Genomic DNA, 22,717 nt, shown 5'->3' on the forward strand with positions numbered 1-22,717 from the left:
TTAAAAAAACAAACATGGTATCCACACTTGCCAAAAGTACAGAGTTTAAAATATTGTAGATGTTATTATGCTCCACATAATTGACCTCCACATACATGTATATATGGGCACTACGAACAAACCTTAATTTGCCCCATCTGTTTAGTGTTTAACCTCTATGGGCATGTCCAACAGCCATGGAGTATATTATTTTTTTGTATATTGAAATGCTTAATTTGAGCAGATCCAGATGTTTGCACAAGGAAAGAAATCCTTACCCAAATTTTTCGTCAACATATATTTTTAAAAGTTAGAAATCCATAAGAGGGATGGGCCACCTGGGGTCTACATGAATCAAAAATTCTGATATAAGAACTGGTCTCTACGATATACATGTTTGTGATATTTGATATGTATAAATATGTGTACATGTATTTTTAACCAAACAACTAAATGCCAAGTAATGAGATTTAAAACTATTCAATATAGTAGTATAGGATTCAAACATGGATTTTTATAGAACTCCTTGTTTTAAATCGTAGAAAATGTGCATGTTGAGTAAATCTATTTTATAAAACATATAAAGCCCTTGTTCATTCTGTTTCAGGTAAAGAAGCTTTTAAAATACATTTAGCGGAGTGAATCATTGTTGTGTTATTAGCAAGTGACTGCGCTACAGATCCTGTCATGGACTATTAGTGATGCACTACAATTATTACATAAATTCTGCAGAAGTACATCGAAACCACTGATCTTGTTAAGCACCAAGTGGACAACCATTCCAGATTTTTTTTAAAACATTAATATGTACATGTACATATAGTAATAAAGTTAAAGTAAAATGACTATATGGTATTTGAAAGAAATTGATGCTGCCTTTTAAAATGTTTTACAGTAAAAAAAAACATTTAAAAAAAACTTGCAAGAGTTTACCTCATGGTGAAAGTTTAAGGTCATTAATCATTAGATTATCTACTCACATGCCTAATATCAAAGGCTACATACATTTGTACATGTTGAAAGATAAAAGAATTATCATATCTATAGCCGGGGCACAATTTGTTACATTATAAACAGCCACATTGAACACAAATTTTTTCCTTCAGGTCAAAGTTCAAGGTCAGTTGTCACCAATCATGGTATCCAACACATCACCTTGAGGTCATATCTACCCACATGCCAAATATCAAAAGTCTACATTGAAAGAAAAACAAGTTAAAGAGAAAAAGCGTAGACATGATTTAAAATAGGCAGATGGATGCAGAGACAGATTGATGGTTGTAGGGCATCCTTCATATTTTGATACTACTTATGATTTTTGTAGGTTTATATAATCATGTTTTACATACTCCAATAATTTTCTTTGCCCTTTAAGCTAAAAAAAACAAAAAAGAAACAAGCAGAAACACAGGAGGTAAAAACCGCTGTTTTCTCATTGCCACACATCCAGCAAATCTTGGTTACTTCCTTCTACTGTCATATCTGAAATGCCCAGCAAACTGCTGTGTAGTTACTATATAAGGGCTAATCTAATTTAATATAAACAAGTGAGCTTGTTAAAAGTGTTATGTAAGGAAACACATGGCATTGAAATGTACAAAAATAACCATTTTCTAAATATTGGCATTTGGCCAAAATTCAAGGACAAATATTTTTTTCAAAGTCATTATTAAAACTTACATATTTGCCATGTTTGATAGAGTTCAATTCACTCAGCTGAAAGATAATGGTTTAGATAAGGGCAATTATAGGCTTTAATACATCTTTAGCATGTCTGAGTCATAAAACATTTCCATTTTCAAGGGAAATTCCTTAAAAAAAATGCCCATTTCTCCACTATCATTAATTTTTTGAAAAAAAAAAATTGCAATTATAAGAAGCGTTTTCTTTAAATACAACAGCAACAAACAATATTTTATTAAAATGTCACCATCCTGTACATTACATAGTACACATTATAAGTTATTGTAAGAGATGCCAGCCGATAACGGCTTATGAAAAACTACAAATAAAACAAACCCAGAAAGCAAGATAGAAAATATTACCCGTATATACTATAACACTTAAAGCATTGCACTAAACGAATGCATGTTTTCGTCTATAAAACATTGTATGTATACAACTGGCTAAAATTTGAACCATTTCTATACTTAACATTAAAAATTCAAGTTTGTTATTGACATCTAAAAGGTATAAGTCCTTATTAAAAGCACAGGCATTGGTGAATAAATCGTCTCATAAATCTGAGTAAAAATTACATTCAAACAACAAGTGTTTCTCATCTTCAATACTACTATTGTTACAGTAAATATATAAACGTTCATTTAGAGGTATAGAGGTCTATTATATCTGCCAGTTTCAACTTTGAGTTGTATTGAGCTAGATCTGAACAATGGCAAGTACAAAAAGATGAGTTGTTCAAATTTTTGAAGTAAATATTGATAACAATAGAACGTGTTTTAAGTGTTGTTATTTCTATTTGACACCATTGTCTTGTGAAAGATACTATGTACCACTCAACTATCAGGGAGGATTTTGAAAGTGTATTTCAGCCAAATAGAAAGTACATATACATTTATTGTGCATCTCCTAAGTCCTTGATAATTTGTAGTATGTTCTGAGTAAGTCAGGAAATTACTACATGTAATAGAGTATTTATCTTGGAGTTTATATGCATGTACATTTTTGTTGATTGTTAAAGTAAAATTGCTTTGCAAAACATGTATGTTAATCCAAAAAATTGCCTTAAGTAATTAAAACAAATTCATGTACTTGTATATGAATTAGTACCAAGTACAACAATATTTGTATGGATATATATACTGGGTAAATAAACTAGACTTAGTTATCAACATACCATTCCTAATTGTAAGTTGAGAAACAAAAAAAAATAAAATCACTAAAACTAAAGTTTATTTACATACTACATGATTATTTCAAAATATGTTACTATAAACACAGCCCTGTTCTATCAACAATAATTTGGAAAAACTGGGAACTAAGAAATGCTTATTTATAAAAATAATACATATCTGAGTTTACAGAAAATATTGAACTTCTAAAGTTATCCCCCTTATACCATAAAATCATAAAAAATGAACTTGTGGGGTAGGGGGGAGGAATTACATACAAATATTAGCATATATTTGAATGAAATTGCCAAAAAAAATACAGATACAGTGAACTCCAATGTAAACAAAAATTACATAATCAAAATCTTTGCAGAAACATAGATAACAATATAAAAACCAAGAATTAGAATAAAAAAAACTGCCAAGTAAATACAATGTGTAAGCAAAGACAGCAAAATAAATGCCATGCCTAAGCATGGATAGCAAAAGTTATTGCCATGCCTAAGCATGGATAGCCAAAGTTATTGCCATGCCTAAGCATGGATAGCAAAAGTTATTGCCATGCCTAAGCATGGATAGCAAAAGTTATTGCCATGTGTAAGCATGGATAGCAAATTAAGGCCATGCATAAGCATGGATAGTGAATTACAGCAACAGTAAGCATGAATAGCAAAAGTTCATGTCAATAGGTAAGCATGATAACAAATTAAGAGTCATGCATAAGCTTATTTTGTGCTCTACAGGATACTCTAAAAACAATCATGCTAAGTTTCATCCAAATCCATTCAGTACTTTCAGAGGAGAAGATATTTAAAGAATGGTTAACAACGACAACAGATGTCGACGGACGCAAAGTAATGGCAATAGCGCATATGGCCTATGGCCAAGTGAGCTAAAAAGGGCAGAGAACTTCACTGAAATAATTGAAATTTTCAACTCCAAGGGCCGTAACTTCCGTAAAAATCATTCAACCATAACTATAGTCAAACTTAATCTGTAACCTCATAGTAGGACTACATACAAAATATAAAATAAATTGGTTTAAGTATTACCAAATAAAAAAGCAGAATACTGTAAATTCACTGAAATTTTCAAAGTTCAGGGGCCATAACTTCCGTAAAATCATTTAACTGTAACCAAAGTCAAACTAGATCTGTAACTCTTCATAATAAGGCTACATATCAAAAACAAAACTTATTTGGTAGGACCATTACAAAATATAGAGCTGTGCTTTAAGCGCATGATATGCCTGTTGCCCTTATGCTTTTAATGAATTTATATGATCAAGCAGAAATACGTTGAGCCCTGTTAAATACCCTCCCCCCCAAAAAAAAGGTAAATAAAAAATGCACGAAATATTTGGCACTACCAAGGCTACCTCAAGTTTAACTAAGTAGTTGTCTGGATTTTTCACCCATACACTTCTATCTTGTTTAAAACACACTTTTCTGACAAAGTTACCAAGTATCTTTTATATTTATTAGTCGATCATCATAACAAATGGTCTGTTTTAAACGTTTTTTCAACGAATAAAATTTCCTTAGCCATTTCCGGCTTTTTTTTGAAGAGTGAAACTTCATAACACAAAAAAGTAAAATTTGACATTTATACAAATTGGAAAGGAGCTTACTTCAAAAGATATGAACAATTCACCGAAGTTTCATAAAAGTTAGTGAAAGTGTTCTGAGTAATTGTGCAAAAACTTGAAAATCTTTTTTTTAAAGAGTAAAACTTCATAACACGGAAACAAAAAATCTGAAATTTATTAAAATTGAAAGGGAGCTTATATCAATAAATATGAACAATTAACCAAAGTTTCATAAAAGTTGGTGACAGTGTTTTTGAGTTATAGTCTGAAAACTTGAAAATCCCTCTTTTTTAAGGAAAAAAATTCATAACAAGGAAACGAAAATCTGAAATTTATAAAAATCGAAAGGGAGCTTATGTCAATAGATATGAACAATTCACAAAACTTTCATTAAAGTTGGTGAAAGAGTTTTTGAGTTATTGTCTGAAGTGTGGACGGACGGACAGACATACAATGGTGTACCATAATAAGTCCCATTTTTGACAGGCGTATAAAAAGTGCAAATAACACGGACAGGCAGACAGGCGGACAGACGGACGGACACAGTAGAATGAGCGGAGGGACGCCTGGAATTTCAATGTCCCCTAGCATTCTGACAAATTTCAATCCAATCCAACAACTTTTGATTCTGCAAATTTTATTCAAACACACCCACCATGATCCACTTACTTATGACAGAAAAATGCAAAAATCTGAAAATGATCACTTATTTAAAAACTGCTCTTTTTTGTAAACAAAGATTTTATCAAAAACTAAAAAGGTAATTATTCTTAGATAATTATGTTATCAGAAAAAAAAGCTGTTTATCAAAAATCTTATAAGAAAATACCGTAAGTATGAATTATGTAATTCTTGTTCCCTTGTCATGCTGTGCCTGGACCCTATATGGGATTGGCCCTGGTTCTGCTTTATTGGTCCTGGCAGTGTTAATCTTAGTTTAGAAAAAGTACAATTTGTGTCCATCTGCAAGCATCATGACTCTGCTTTAAAATGAGGCTATCTGATATAGAATGTGTTAAAAAATAATAAATTGAGAGCTGAAAGAAGAGGTGATGAGTTTCTGCTGCCCAAAAAGGTGAGATTTTTTAGGGAGTAGGGTCCATTTTTTCGGCCCCTCACCAGTGCAGAATTTATCTATAGAGCTCTATTTCACATGGAATCTAAATAAGAATGGTGTCTGTCACTACCATTTCTATGTCAACCTCTTGTATTGACTATTTCCATTTTTAGGCAAAACAGAGGCCAAAATTTTTTTAAAATCCTCATTTTTTCACACATGTGACTCTTCAGGGGACTCCCCACAACCCACTTAAGACTGTAACAAACTTTTTTTGGCTTCAGCGGTCTTCACTGGGTACACGCTGTGTGTTGAATGTGCTTTGGTTTCTGTTTTGCTGTTATAACCAAACATGTAGCAAAAAATTTCCAGAAATTGACAAAAATGACCATTTTCGAGTGACAGACCCATTTTACCACGTTGACCCACCCAACATATGACTACCTCCTCACCCCATCCACCCCACCCTATGATCACCCATCTTTAAATTATATATAACAATCAGCATCACTACCATTGCACAACTAACTTTTATAATTTGCATATGTTTGTAAAATATTGAAATCAAGACTTTTAAAAAAAAAAAAAACTCAGCATGACAAGGGTTAATATGGTTAAAATATGAAAACAAAACAAATTACAACAAATAAAAGTAAAATTTAAAGTAAATCTTTGACATGGAAAAAAAATAAAATAAAGATATGAAAAAGAGACCAGAAAAAATCCACAAATTGGTGGCAAAATGATTTGCCCCTGTAAAAATAAATATTTTTCACAACTGCTGATTTGACCAAATACCCAATTACGGCTCAGGATTTAGAAATTTACAACTTGTTGGCTTGCTCTGCAGGATATTTGCATAATTTTACAATTTATTTGGACAAAATTTTTAAAAATTTGATTTTTTCGTTATGTTTCTAGAAAAAAACACAGTTCTATCACATTTTTTTACATTTACACAGAACAATGATGTAAAAAGTGAAAAAAATGCCAAAATTACCAGGGTATTTATATTTTTAAAAATTAAAATTCTATATGGCAAATTAAGAACATGTTTTTAATAAAACCAATAAGAAAATTTCTAAATCAAATATATTTTTTCCATTTCACAGATTTTGCACACCATATTTGATTTCTATTGATGTTTCTTTGATCCCCCCTCCACTCAGAGGGGTTATCCCAGAATCCTATTAGAGTTAATTTATCTGATGAAAGAAATAAAAGACTTCAACCTGAGCCTTTCTAAGACTAAACAAACATAAACAGCATAAAAAAATACCATCTAAATTAGCAAAAGAACTGAAATGTATATAATGTGCCATTTGAAAGGAAAAATCACATCAAAGTTTAGTGCCAAAATTGACTGCAAGAATATTCAAAGATGTTTTCTGCCGATACTTTTCACACACATCAAAGGTAAAACTGGTCTTCAGAGGAGGTCTCACTCTCACTGCATTGAGAATGCAGTTTCACCAGATGAAGATAATTAAAAAAATTTGCATCCAAATGAATTTGCAAGGTCACCAACAAGACGATACACATGTTGAAGCTGATACAGAAGAATCATCATACAAAAATACCATTGGCAACAGCTATTCCCAGTCAGGAAATGATGATGATCCTACTGTTGACAATTCTCAGAAGATGATCTCATGACCATGTCAACTGAAAAGAGACAAAACAACATTCAATTCAAATTCTTGCATCATTGACGAAGAACAGATGTTAGCTCTGTTAGATGGAATTCTATACCATAAAGAAATGAGGTTGTGGTGCTTTGTACAGACTTAAATTCAAGAACTGTCGGTTTGTGTTTAATGAAATAATTTAGCTCTACAATTGAAAACAACAAGCCGGGACTGAATCCTTCATATAACAAATGTTGGATTGGCATCAGTGGGTTTAGACAGTCCAATAGGAAACAGGAAAACACAAGAGATTTAGGCTTGTTTGAATGTTCCACTTCCTAGAAGAAGTGGTATGACAATGCAGAGGAACTCAAATAGAGAAGCAAAGGAGATGATAGACCTGAATAAAGAAGACAGATTTGTCACTAGATGGTCGATATCCTGGTTCAAGTTGTTCAAACTGAAAAAAACCATGGCTTAATGCTTACCATGCACAGATGATGGGGATAAAGCAAAGCACACACAGAAATTACATAACTGTTGTAGTGTCCCAAAACCTATTATGTTGGAAGGAAGCATGGTTACAAAGACTTAGTTTTGAAGTAGTTAGTCCTGGAGGCCATGAAGGATGTACTGCATCTCCAAAAGATTGACATCAATGTCAGAATATGAGATGGGAAAGGATGTAGGGAGCCAACTAGCACTACAGGGTATTTTAATTTAGTATGCACCTACTGATGGAGATGCCAGGGTGGCACAAGGAGTTGAAGATGCTATACAAGCCTTGGTACCTTGCACCTGAGTTAACACCAGTTTTGCTCAAGATTACGTACCAAGTTCAATGAGACAATGCTCCACAGTATAACTAAGATGGATAATAAAGAATTGAAACAGAAATTCAGGCTTGATTTGAGATGTCGATGTTCCAAGATTTTAAAGCACTTGATGAATATCATGATAGAAATAATTGGTTAAATCTTACCTGCTATTGTAACTGCTACTCTAACTGCTGCTCATCCTGCTTCCAAGATTCTGTGGTGTGTAGTGAAACAGAAACGAGTAACTGGTGGTAGCGATCTTACTACCTAAGCTGCTGTAACACCACTTTGCTAAAAAGGACAAAACAGACAAAAATTAGTCACTGAACTGATTAAGATGGTACTAAGTGAAGAAATAATAAGTAGTATGAAAATATATTATATGACGAACAATGATGGTTTCTACCGTGCACTGAGTGCAAGCCTAACTTAAAATTTAACCCATGTCAAAAATATGGAGGGGAGGTTACATTCTACAGTTCATAGCAAAAACAACAGACTTGGCATATCTGCCATAAAAAAGAGCGAGAATTTGGGAAAAAAGTTTTCAACTGACTCTAACACTTTCTTTGAAAAGATAGGCAAAGACTTTGTTTATTTTCAGAAATATGAAAAACATCCTGAGATAAAAAAGGAAGACTTCAACAGATAGCTCAAAACATGGCAGATCACAAGGCCTACAAATACCACAACAGTAAGAGAATATATTACAAAAAGAGCCAACTAGATGCTGTGCCAGGACTGCTGCACCATAGAAGTTACTGCAAAAAAAAAGAAGCCCCAATTATGAAAGAAGAAAAGCAAACATAAAGGTCATTTTAAGAACCACCCAATCCTTCCGAAAAGATTCTTAGTTGACGCAAAAAAACAAAAAAAATTAATAAATAAATAAATACTGCCTTTTCCTAGCCTGCCCTCCACTCCCTTAATTTTCTCTGTCATCCTGATGGATACTCTAAACATGGTGGCAATGGGGCAATTTGACCAACACTTCCCCTTTTGACACACATGTCTAACTGTTAAAGCTGTGAGGCTCATAAGCCAAATAGATAGCATTAATGAACCTAGTGTTGTGGCACAAGTGAAAAACATCAACTGCGGGTAAATAAGCAGATTGTTTTATGCTAGCCTGTGTACATTAACTGATTTCCATCCAATGACACCAGGAAATCTCCTATTTATCATCCCATATTTGCCATTAGGTGTTGAAGTTCCTGTCTATATAATACGTTCTCTGCTCTCTCCAAAAGCTGATTTATTTTGTAGATATTTTTTCTATATTTCTGGTAAAATGCCATCATTTTGCTAAAATTAACTTTTTCAGCATGGGTGTGTAGGAATTTTCCCCTAAACTTCAATTCGAAACCACCATTGACAAAAAGTTACTTTCATTTCAAAGCTTACCCATTTATGATGGATTTTATTTCTGTGTAGATCATGCCTTTGGGTATTGAAGTATGTAGGAAGAAGTTTTCTTGAAATTCTGTGAAATTCTAGCTATTTTTGGGAAATTTGATCAGATTTCTAATTTTTTACATATTATTTGTCAAATGGGGTTTCTAATTGAAGTTTTTATTTGCAGAAAAAACATAAAAGAACAGCATTCCAATGTCCCCCACGAATAAAAAGTCCAAGGGCCATAACTTCCGTAAAAGACAATCAACCGTAACCAAAGTCGAACTTAATCTGTAACTCTTCAAAAAAAGCCACATACCAAAACAAATTCTTTGATAAAAGCATAACAACAAGAATGCTACGCGTAGCCATATGGCCCCCGCAACCGTAGAAAGAGTTGAATTACAAATGTTTGACACTTATATAAATAACAGATTCAAAACTTATGTGCTTTCATAAGTCCATGTGGCGATTCACGGTTAATGTATCTAAATGAATCAAATTAAGTTAGGTTAAGAATTCTTCATACAACAAAAAAAAATCCGCAAAAAAAGAACATGAAAAATAAACAAAGTCCCATAACTCCCATAATAATTGTCGAATCAAAATAGCGGTTAAGTATTGTCAACTACATATGGTTACAAACAATCCTACAAAATTTGGTCAAATTCCATTCAGCGGTTTCTGAGGAGTTGCGTCCACAAGGTGTTCCTATTGCGAATAATGTGAAAAATGAACAAAGTCCCATAACTCCCATAAAAATTGTCGAATCAAAATAGCGTATGATCAACTATGTATGGTGACAAACAATCATACAAAATTTGGTAAATTCTCTTCAGCGGTTTCTGAGGAGTTGCATCCACAAGGTGTTCCTATTGCGAATAATGTGAAAAATGAACAAAGTCCCATAACTCCCATAAAAATTGTCGAATCAAAATAGCGTATGATCAACTATGTATGGTGACAAACAATCATACAAAATTTGGTAAATTCTCTTCAGCGGTTTCTGAGGAGTTGCATCCACAAGGTGTTCCTATTGCGAATAATGTGAAAAATGAACAAAGTCCCATAACTCCCATAATAATTGTCGAATCAAAATAGCAGTTAAGTATGGTGAACTACATATGGTGACAAACAATCCTACAAAATTTGGTCAAATTCCGTTCAGCCGTTTCTGAGGGGTTGCGTCCACAAGCTTCGGACGCACGGATGGACACCAGCATTTCTATGTCCCCGCTCTGCATTGCGACAGAGGACAAAACAATTGCGGAAAACGCGGACGGACAAATGGACACCCAATATTTCCATGTTCCCTCACAACGATTTGCAGGGGACAAAAAGTATATGGTAATGCAGAAAAGGTTGACCTAAATTTAAGTTGTTTTGGTTGCTTGAAGATTCAGCTCAAAATACACAGGAAAAAAATAAGGCACCTACATTTCATTTATGAGAAATCATTTCAACTCTACAACAAGTTATTAATTATTACTAAAACAAAATCCATCATCAATGGGTAAAATATGATATAAAAATAAATTTCAGGCCATGTCAAACCAGTCAGGTACCATCTTGTCCTTGTATTCAATACTCAGTACCATAATAGGTAGAATGTAAACAAATAAGTGCTTTATTGTATCCTATAGAAAACATGAAGCAGTTCCAAATCAGTACTCAAGTTCATATTCACATCTTATTATAGGTACAAAAAACAAGCAAGGTGAAAATCTATTAAAGTTGAGATATTATTTCCTTTTCAGGTTGGAGTATGATTTTGCGGCCATAAGAATTTTATATGTTTGGAGGGGGCACCTGTTGTTCATTGTGTAAATAATGCAAAGAACTTTTCACGTCAACTTGTACAGCAAAACAAAAATATAAAATAAACTTGCAACAGAGCACACCAACACTTATCAAAGCTAAATTATCAGAGTCAACATTTCAAATTTATAAAATGTCAGGATTAAAAAAAGGAAATAAATAAACTTTTAAATCTGGGAATTTACCTCACAACAAAGCAAGAACTAAACTTTCTACAGTGAAAAATGACTAAGAAACATGTTCGACTTACAAGGAAAACTCATGAACTGGTTGTTTATGAACCATAAACTGATCCTGAAGAGAAGGCAGAGCGTTCCAGTTGAGCAGCCAAGTTACTGAGACCTAAGTCTGGTCCTGATGCTAGGAAATCCAAGAAAGAAGCTAAAAAAGACAAAAGGTAGGACATGTTATAAAAGATAACATAATTAACTTAAAATTAAACAGTTTATTAACATATATATCAAAATAAATGAAAAAATATATTCCATGTGTGCACAATTTTCACATTGTTTAGGATATTTTTTCTAAAAATTTGCAAATTTATTTCCAAGAACAGAAATTTTTGCACTTTATCTATTAATTAACCTTTACATAAGTTATAAAGTATGAGTAAATCAGCACAATATACATAGATGCCCCATTAAAAAAAAATCTTTAAATTTAAGGGGGAGATAACTCTTAATTGCATTTGATTGTAGAAATAACTATAGTGTTAGTAGGACATTAAATATGGTTTCTTTTCTAATTTTCAGGTTGAATTCTGATTCCCACATAGTGTTGTGTCTTTACAAATCAGAGAGCATGTGGAATGTGCATTTAGAGAGTATAAGATGAAAAGTCCTGATTGATGGTATTCTACTGAATGATTTAGACAAAGAAAAAATGAGGCTTCTAATCAAGATTTCCACTTATTTGCACATCATGTAAATAGTTTTTGAAGATGTATACACAGTATGAGGAACTTGAAACCGAAAGGCCAGGGAAAAAACCTTCAAAACTAACAATTGGTGTACAAGTTGGCCTAAGTCAGACTCCAATCAACAAGCTTGCATAAAATCTTTCTAAGTGGCAATATTTCAACTACAGCACCTCTAGCCTACAAAGAAGGGCAAATAAAGTATATAAAAACATTGTACAAATTGTAAAAAAAGACATGAAATGGAGAAGGGAAGAATTAGTTGAAGTAAACTGCCTATGAGGAAAGAAAAACCCACAGCGTACATTGTATATAAGTGTACAAATGGATGGCATGTACAGCAGCAGACCCTACTCAGGTGTTGGATGCACACTGTTCCAACCAGCTAACAAGGTTTTCTACACTTCAGCTGCAAATGTAACTAAAAAATAATTTGGTTGACAAAAATAAGCTCTGTTCAGAACATTCTACACTAGATGTTGATACTAACTCAGGCCAACTCCACTCTGAATGTACTGATGAATGTAATGTTAATATTCCAATAGTGAAGGGCTTTGGTGATGAATAGGCTATAGAAGACATTGAAGACCTTTTAAAATACAACACAGAGGTAAACTAATTAGTAACCAACCCACACAGTTCAGCTTACAGAGCTGCATTTGATTTGTATGAGGAGGGAAAATCAAAAACTGAGCCTCAGCATTTCATTGACACAAGACAGTTGTCAGAAAATATGTGAAAAAGTGTGAAAGAAGACAAAAGTCTCCTAAAAATCTTGCCAGCACAAACACAAAAGCAACACCAAAAGCTTCTGAATAACTTTTCAATGGACTTGACCAAAAGGAGTAATTCTGAACTTGCTGTAGGTACTAAGCAATTTGGAGAAAATTATGAGAGTTCAATCAAAGATGCCTCATACAGTTGATGCAGTTATCTGGTGCTACATAGGAAAACATGACTATGTAAAAAACATTCTTTTGTATGTGGCAAGTGTGAGTGGCTCAAGAAGAGAAGTTTACTACCAAAGACATTATGGACTTTATTCGTGTTATAGTAAATAACCACCTTGTACCGAAAGCACTTGAGAAGGCCAGGCTTAATATGAACACTAACATTGTTAAAGGTGTGAATGTAGCATAAGACATTCCTTACCTTCCAATATAATGTGTAAAAAAAGAACTATTCTGGAAGGGCCAACTCAGAAATCCATTGTGTAAATCTTGGTCCAGGTGTATCTATGGTTGAGCTGTGCAGTGCCTTGTGATATTCCAATAGGGAGTACAGCATACCTGGCTCTAAAACGAGTGCAGAAATTAGACAAAAGCAGCATAAACAAACAACTGAATACTAGAACTATAGAAGTGAAAAACAAGAAAAACTGTAAAAACTGTAAGAAAAACTGAGTGAAATTATTGCTCATGAGAAAAAACATGCTACTGAAAAGTGAAAAAATAAAAACTTCTCGAAACTAACACACAGACAATTCCTTTGGTATACATAGCAAGAAAAGGAGAACTTCAGTGCGAAAACAGTTTTCATACTAATAAAATTACATATTAAACAGTATGGTTTGTGTGATATGAGCGGAGGCCTTGATTTTTGCAGTGTATTCTCTCATGGTTATATTCATGTTGGTCTATGGTTATGTGATCTGAATTTACAAATAGTTTGCTTTTCATGGCAGAAATGGCTGCACTCATTGTCCCTGGTTATCTATATAGTCAATTGTAACAAGCCCCTGTGTCTATATCGCAAACAGTGTAATCTTTTAAGGTAAACTTCCTGTTTTCATACAAGCAAAAAACACAAGTGTATGATATTTAAGATGTAAAATTTGATCTCCTATGAAGCTATGATGATAAACATAGCACCAATCAGTAGCTTAATGTGACAAGAAATATATAATTATCCAAATCATATGGGAATATATAATACTAAAATTATGAGTGCAAAAAGTCGCTAACAATATTAGTGACTTAAAAACAGAAGTGACTGTCAACAATGTTACAACTCACATATGAGTGATAGTAGTGGGCAAAGATCCTGTAAATGTTACAACTTACACATAAGTGATAGTACTGAGCAGGGATCCTGTAAATATTACAACTTACACATGAGTAATAATACTGAGCTGAGATCATGCAAATGTTACAATTTTCACATGATTAATAGAACTGGGCAGAGATCCTATAAATGTAACAACTTACATATGATTGATAGTAGTGGGCAGAGATCCTATAAATGTAACAACTTACATATGATTGATAGTAGTGGGCAGAGATCCTATAAATGTAACAACTTACATATGATTGATAGTAGTGGGCAGAGATCCTGTAAGTATTACAGCTTACACATAATTGATGGTACTGGGCAGCAGAGATCATGTAAATGGTACAACTTACACATGAATGATAGTACTGGGCAGAGATCCTGTAAGTATTACAGCTTACACATGATTGATGGTACTGGGCAGCAGAGATCATGTAAATGGTACAACTTACACATGATTGATAGTACTGGGCAGAGATCCTGTAAGTATTACAGCTTACACATGATTGATGGTACTGGGCAGCAGAGATCATGTAAATGGTACAACTTACACATGATTGATAGTACTGACAGAGATCCTGTCAATGTTACAACTTACATATGATTCATAATACTAGGCAGAGGCCCTGTAAATGTTACTACTTACACATGATTGATAGTACTGATATGAGATCTTGTAAATGTAACAACTTGTACATGCGTGATAGTAATGGGCAGAGATCCTGTAAATGTTACTACTTACACAAGAGTGATAGTGCCTAGCAGAGATCCTGTAAATATTACACCTTACACATGATTGATAGTACTAGGCAGAGATCATGTAAATATTACACCTTACACATGATTGATAGTACTGGGCAGAGATCATGTAAATATGGCAACTTACACATGAATACAAGCACTGGTCACAGACTGTGTAAATGTAGCAACTTACACATCAGTGATAGTACTGGGCAGTGATCATGTAAATGTTGCATGTTTGTTGTTGGGATTTAACGTCCGAGCAGCAGTATTTCAGCTATATTCAGACGACTGTAAATGTTACAACTTACACGATTGATAGTACAGGGCAGAGATCGTGTAAATGTTACTACTTACACATGAGTGACAGTACTGGGCAGCAGAGATCATGTAAATGTTACAACTTACACATGAGTGATAGTACTAGGCAAAGATCATGTAAATGTTACAACTTGCACATGATTGATAGTACCGAGCAGAGATCCTGTAAATGTTACTACTTGCACATGAGTGATAGTACCTAGCAGAGATCCTGTAAATATTACACCTTACACATGATTGTTAGTACTGGGCAGAGATCATGTAAATGTGATTAATTTCTACACTGTTATACATCAGATTCCCAAGAAAAAAATACAAATTGGTATGGCTAAGTGATTTTATCGTCAAATACTGTAAGTACAACAATTTAATGGCAACTTAATTTTTTTTCCATTTTCCCTCTCTCTAATATTTTTATCTTAGGCAAAAGTAATTATATTTGAAATACCTACCTCCAATACTAATCAAATAGAATTAAGTCAGTTTTGAATGTCTCAATAGAATATTGCATAAGTGGGTATTTTTAAGAGACTGCCTATTTAGAAACCAGGCAGTTCCTGTGATATGGATGACATATGATAAATTTTATCCCACTGAATTTTTTTGTTCCAATGTAATGTTTATACTACATGTATGTCCAATAGTACAAAGATATTTTAAAAATTAACAATTGGCTCAGAAAATGATATTAATGTTCCCCAAGAAAGCAACAAAATTTTGCACTAAATAAAAGAGTTATCTCCTTTTTTCCATGAATTTCAATATTTTCTATTTAATCTTTTTCTATCTAACCATTGTGGTTAATTAAAAACCAACATTCAACTTTAAAAAAGGATGAATTTGTGATATGAAATAGTTGAACACTTTTTGGAAACAAAATTTGTCACAAATAAAATAAAAAAATACACACAAAAACTAAAAAAGTAAACAACCCCCTAACTTACTAATAAAATGGGTGTGTGGACAAGGGTATCCAGTACAGTTAACATCCTCTGTTTTTTTCTTAAAACACATGCCTTGTTGCTCATATGATTTCAAAATCTGGGCAAAAACAAAATCAAAAATGTTCATTGGTATAAGTGTTCAATGGTTTTAAGAAGGCCTAAACTAGACATTGTCCCTAACAGAATTAATTCTCCCGCAGCCTGCTGAACCCTGTACACATAGGGACAAGTGTGGACACACGATTCATGATAGACACAATTTTTATGGTGGATTGACTTAGCACTTTTGACACACAATTTTGCTGCCATTCTAAAACACACAACTACGGTGTATCCATCTGCACCATTAAAACTGATTTATTTAACACATCATAGTTTTCCTTCCCTCTTTCGTTTTCCCCGGACTTGACTTTTCATGGGCAACTTGGCAGGTGTTTCTAGAAAAGTAGAGAGCGCTTACCCTACCTGTGCACCCGGTTCATGCTCCCAGTTTCAAGGGGAGTCCGAGTTGCTCATTTGCTTTTATTATCCAAACATTTGTGCTTATTCCAACTTAATAAATAGTTTTATCTCTATACATCTGAAATCATAAGGGTGAAGTCAATGATACATGTACTCACCTGGACTTCTCAGTTGTTAGTAAGGGACTATATGTAGTTCCATGAGAATATTGTCCATGTAGCCCGAGTTATGAGTTTTTTATGCACCAATATGATCAAATACAAGTAAAAACATAGACAAGGAACATTCGTGAAGCATTCAGAATAAAATTTGTATCTGCGTAATATGACAAAAAATCATGGTACCGTGCTTAACGCACGAATCCATCAGAAATACTGATATTCTCTATAGCTTCCTAGAAGTCTGTAGTATGCTATATTAGAATTAGAATATCTTAAAAATATAATTATTTTCTTCACTTAAATAAGACATTGCTATAGAATTGTCAAAATCATTTAAACACAAATTCTAAGGGAGAGGGGATTTTGGAAAACTTTTTTCTATTTTATTCACCAAATCTGAATTGAATTAGGTTCAAACTATTATAGTGAAAAGTTTAAAACACTATAAAAATTTAATTCTGACTGTGTTTAATGACAGTTCAATTAAATGTAAGTAATGTTTTGTTTTTCAATATATTTTCGTTCCAGTTACTTTATATTAGAAAGCGAAATGTTCAAATGCCTTAGGATAAATCATTAACAATTCAATATTTCTATTTAAATTAACATTAATTAAACATTAACTTTAGATAAGAATTTAAAATAACAGGTGTATAGTTATAGTCAAAGAAAGTAATTCATGTTAATACATCTATGATAAAATAACTGCATTTATTATCCTTTATATTTTAAGAATCAACTTATCATGTGATAAAGCCACATTAAATTGTGGAGGTCTAAGTCAAAGGGAGATAATCATATTGATAACTTCGGTTTTCTTTTATTTTTGTCAACAACCAATATCAGAGCTTCCTTCTGTTCAATTTATTTTCTTATTTTAATGAGAAAAGGTCTTTACCTCAAGGTCAAGGGTTGAATTATAGAAAAATGAAAACAACACTTTTAATTCTTCATCCAAGATGGCCCCGTGCAGGTCGGGGTGTCTAAAGAATAAACCTGCAGCAGCGCTAAGCTTGTTGCAAAATGCGACTAAATAGTGCTCAGAAACTTAGTAGTGGGCTAGGTGCTCTGCCCACAGAGCAACTGGTTTGTGTGCCCCCAGTGGTGGAATTGGGTACCCCTGGCGTGTTACATGCTGGGATTGTCAGGCCATGATATGGAAAACCTGACTGCAAACCATAGTGGTGCATTGTGTTGGGAAAGATGCCACGTTCCTCGCACGTTAAAGACCCCTGCTGTGGTATTCAATAGGAGTACGAACCTTGGCGCTCCGCCAGAGGAGGCTAAATGGCCCAAACCTGCCCATCCCTCCTTTTTGTCTTGTGGCAATCAAAATTTGTCGACCCTATTATCCTTGTGTCCCATCCATTTTTTCATTTCATCATCATCATTTCATGTTCATTTTATTATCCCTTTCATGTTCATCACCTGAATATAGCTGAAATATTGCTGCTCGGGCGTTAAACCCCAATAATCAATCAATCAATCATCCAAGATGTAAAATGCCTACATAAGTAACTAAACTGAGTCATTTGGTACAGTTGTGCGAGTTATCATATGTGACCATCTTTTGTGAGTTTATGATTTTTGACTGTGAGTGTATATGTGTGTTTGTAAGTTATATGTTCGTTTTTTTTTTTTTTTTTTTGTTTACAAATAATAGTGTAGAAAATGCTTTTGCAAATGTGTATACATGTACTTTGTTACCTATAATCTTTAAATATGGGTGAAAATATTACAGTTTTATCTATGGATGTTAGGAGTATAATGTCAAACACTAATAAGAGAATAGATATTTTTTAACTGGGTTAAAAGCATAAATACAGCTATAGCTTGTTTACAAGAGACACATAGAACTAGTGAAGTTGAAAAATTAAGGGGAGATAATTGTTATTTTAGTCACTGTAATAGTAGATATACTGGTGTTTGTATCTTATTTAAAAGAAGGTCTTGACGTTAAAGTACATAAATCTGTAATTGATAGTAATGGTCGGTTTTTATTACTTGATATTTGTTTATATGACCAACATATAACACTTGTTTGTTTATATGGTTGTAACATAGATAAGCCTGACTTTTTTGCTGAAATTCATCCAAAAAAATTGTCAAAAAAAATACTTCAATCATTGTATGCAGTAATTGGAATACTGTCAAAGATTATCGCTTAGATACTTATAATGTACTTCATAACAGAAATCCTAATTCAAAGGAAAAGATAAAAGAGATGTCTGAATCTCTTGAATTGATTGACCAATGGAGAACTTGTTATCCTGATGAAAAAGTTTACTTGGCAGCAAAAAAATCCTATAAAGCAAAGTAGACATGATTATTTTTTAATAAGTGAGGATATTTTTGCTTTGATGTAAAATACAAAAATAATACCAGGTTATCGAACAGATCGTTCTGCCATTTGTTTCACCTTCTCTGCAAGTCTTTCAAAATGAGGTAGAGGGTATTGGAAATTTAATCAATTACTGAGAGACATAGAATATGTTCAATTAGTAAAGTCTTGTATAACTGACACGGTATCAGAATATTATGAGTCTGGAGATATTGATGACTAACTTACTGTGAAGCATAATTTTTTGAAGTTTTAAAAATAAAGATAAGGAGTTCTTTAATATCGTACAGCATATCAAAATCAAAAAAAGAAAAATTGGAGTACAAACAAATTGAGAGAGATATTTTTAATTTAGAAAATATTATGAATTTTAACCCCTCAGAGCAAACTAACACATTATCGAACAATAAAAACGATGAACTTGAAAGAAAAACGCAAAAGATGGTAGATGGATTATTACTTAGATCAAGAGCCACTTGGCATGAGCATGAAGAGAAATGTTCACAATACTTCTGTAAATTAGAAAAGAAAAATTTTGTTAAAAAAAAACATTTCAAAGATTATCAACGATAATGGAGAGCATATAACTTATCAGAATGAAATTTTGAAACAGCAGCAAAACTTTTATAAAACTTTGTATCAAAAGAAAAATATAAATGCTAAGGAGGAAACATTTTTTAATCACAAAGTTAAACTCACTGATGATCAACCAGATTCATGTGAGGGAAACGTAACTTATGATGAGTGTGCTGAAGCTTTAAAAAAACATGACCAATGGCATTACTCCAGGGTCGAATGGATATACAGTTGATTTTTATAAATTTTTTGAGTAAAATATTGGGCCTTTTGTATATAGATCATTACATTCTGGCAATGAAAATGGAAATCTTTCACAATTCCAGTATCAAAGTATCATTACATGTATTCCAAAAGATTGTAAAGATGTAAGATTTATAGCTAATTGGAGACCAGTAAGTCTCTTTAATATAGATACAAAAATGGCATCAGCAGCAAATGCAAATAGAAAAAAAATAAGATGGAGGTAAATAATCAACTTACCATGCAAATTTGTTGTATTTGAATATAGTCCCTAATGTCAGTGGACCTTTATAGTCCCTAATGTCAATGGACCTTTTCCTTCAATAGTTCTAGACAAACAGTATTTGAATATAGTCCCTAATGTCAATGGACCTTTTCCTTCAATAGTTCTAGACAAACAGTATTTGAATATAGTCCCTAATGTCAATGGACCTTTTCCTTCAATAGTTCTAAACAAACAGTATTTGAATATAGTCCCTAATGTCAGTGGACCTTTTCCTTCAATAGTTCTAGACAAACAGTATTTGAATATAGTCCCTAATGTCAGTGGACCTTTTCCTTCAATAGTTCTAAACAAACACAGTTATTTAGCATCCTTGAATGTAAAAACCTGCAATAACACAAAAGAATGTTGTTCTTATAGCTAGAAGTAGTTGCTTTTGGAAACACCATATGTCACATAGGATGAATGGTGGAAGTCTTATGTTTCCACACATTACAGTTTTTAAAATAAAAAAATTAACGGAAACTGATTTCTGTTAAAGTTAGATAACTCATACAAAGAATAGTTTGATCACTTTGACCGACGGGGCATTTTTTATTGGCCAATACAATACAAACATTATGCACTTTTCAGACTGTCTCTATCTATATAGGTTTTTCATATAGATGCAAGAATGACAAATCAATGTTAGGGGACATACTTGTGGCGTGTTAACTTGTCATTTCCCCGCAAGTCTGTAACGGATAGTCCTAGTGATTTAGATCCATAGTTTTCGTTACAATGTGTCGCATACTTTTCATGCCAAATCAGTTTTAAGAATTTACAGGAGAATCCCCCTAATGGAAAAGACCTTAATTATCAACATTGTATCAGCAGGATTATCTCCCATTGAAAATGTTAACCTTTACAGAATCTCTAATGACATTTCATAGAAACTTTTCTGACAGCTTTGAAAATGAAGCTATTATAAGGAATAAGTTACAGTTTCATCCCTATTTCTTCTTCAAATAAGTAGATGGCAGACTATGTTGAACATTAATTTAAGGAGATAGAACTAGGGTAAGGGATATAACTCTTGAAATCAGTAAAATGATTTTATCATATTCAATTTTTATCATATTCAATTTTACCAAATCCTATCAAGCTTTCATTTTGAAAGTTACTTTGATGCTTACATGAGATTGATGTAAAATGCTGCATACAAACATTCCAATGATTTTAAGAGCTATGTCCCTTACCCTAGGTCTGCCTACTTAAAAAAATCAGATCATATACAAAATGTCAAAACAAAAAATTGTTCAACCTGCTTTGTATAAACTTACAAGTTGGTAAGACTGGTCAGGTTTACAAAAGTATTTTCCAGTATGTTAAAGGCAGAGCAGAATTTGATGGATCTGAAGTGGAAGAAGTTTTTCATTACTATATAACATCCTAGACAGTCAATAAAGGCATATTAGATGTAAGACTAAAAGCTACAAGAAATCTTTTTTATATACCATAATTATTTGAATTCTTTTCAATTTTTCACAAGAAATTAAAACATATGTCATAAGGAATCCTTAAGTATTACAAGATGTACTTTCCATCAAATAAAAGGTTAAGACCTAAAAAAAGAATGAAACACTTAACACAACTTTTTTCTTTACCTATCAACCCTTTTATTTATGGACTTTATGAAAAAAGTTCTTATAATGCTAAGCTACATATCACTCTACTCTTACAATACCTACATTTCTGTTGTTTCAACATTTTCAAAAAAAATCTCTGGAAATGTGTCACATACCTTCAAAGAACCAGATCTATAATGTGTATTGACCAGTTATGGTTAGAGCATTCATTTGGATATATAATAAGGTATTCTGGGAATTATCAAAATATCTGAGTTTCCCCATCTGCTAAACAAAACAATTGTGAACAAATAACTTTCCTTCCCAGAAAACATTCACTTAAATTATTTATGAACAAAGGTACATTTGTACCTCTCAATTGTTTGGATCAATCTTAAATATAGCAACTTACAATGAGAATGTTCTATAAATATTCTGTGAAGGCTACATTAAATTGAATTCAGTTTTTAGGAAGGATTTCATTTTTGTACAAGAAAAACCCGACAATCAAGTATCTGTGAATCTTATCCATATATATAACTGAGGTTTAACCAAGAAATCAAAATCATTTAAAAGAAATTGTCTAGGAACCAAAACACTATATAGTAGCTAATTCATTCCATTAATTTTAGAACAATGTCACTGATCATTATACTTTGATTACGTTCATTTGCCCCCCCCCCCCCCCCCCCAGCCCCCTCTTTTACAAAAAAACCAATATAATCAAAATTACCAAGACAAGACAAGCTTTATTGAAATCCACAGAGACAGTACTCAGTGATTAAATGGAACAACTGTTTGGTCAAATTCACCCCATTATTAATACCTCCCTCTTCACGAAAACCCTCTTCAGAATCTAGATATGCATGATGACTATACTCGGCGTCACATAAATAACATACTGTTAAAATTTGAATAAAAATATTTTCTACGACTTTATTGACACCAACCGTCGTTTAAATTGTCTTAAATGACTTGCTCATTCGTTTAGCCAAACA

General features: G+C 32.9%; 1 long non-coding RNA gene across 1 annotated transcript; it reads right to left on the minus strand.

Annotated features, from left to right (window-relative positions):
- Nucleotides 1-1,879: 1,879 nt before the first annotated feature.
- LOC148599067 (uncharacterized) lies at nt 1,880-21,525 on the minus strand. The gene is made up of 5 exons (XR_015918418.1): nt 21,435-21,525; nt 13,204-13,346; nt 11,386-11,516; nt 8,087-8,213; nt 1,880-7,141 (listed from the first exon to the last, which is right to left on the minus strand). It is a non-coding gene; the product is annotated as an uncharacterized LOC148599067 (long non-coding RNA).
- Nucleotides 21,526-22,717: the final 1,192 nt, after the last annotated feature.

Source organism: Perna viridis, chromosome 14 (genome assembly GCF_037379345.1).
Source record: "Perna viridis isolate PV_CMFRI_1.1 ecotype Kerala chromosome 14, ASM3737934v1, whole genome shotgun sequence".
Lineage (NCBI taxonomy): Eukaryota > Metazoa > Mollusca > Bivalvia > Mytilida > Mytilidae > Perna > Perna viridis.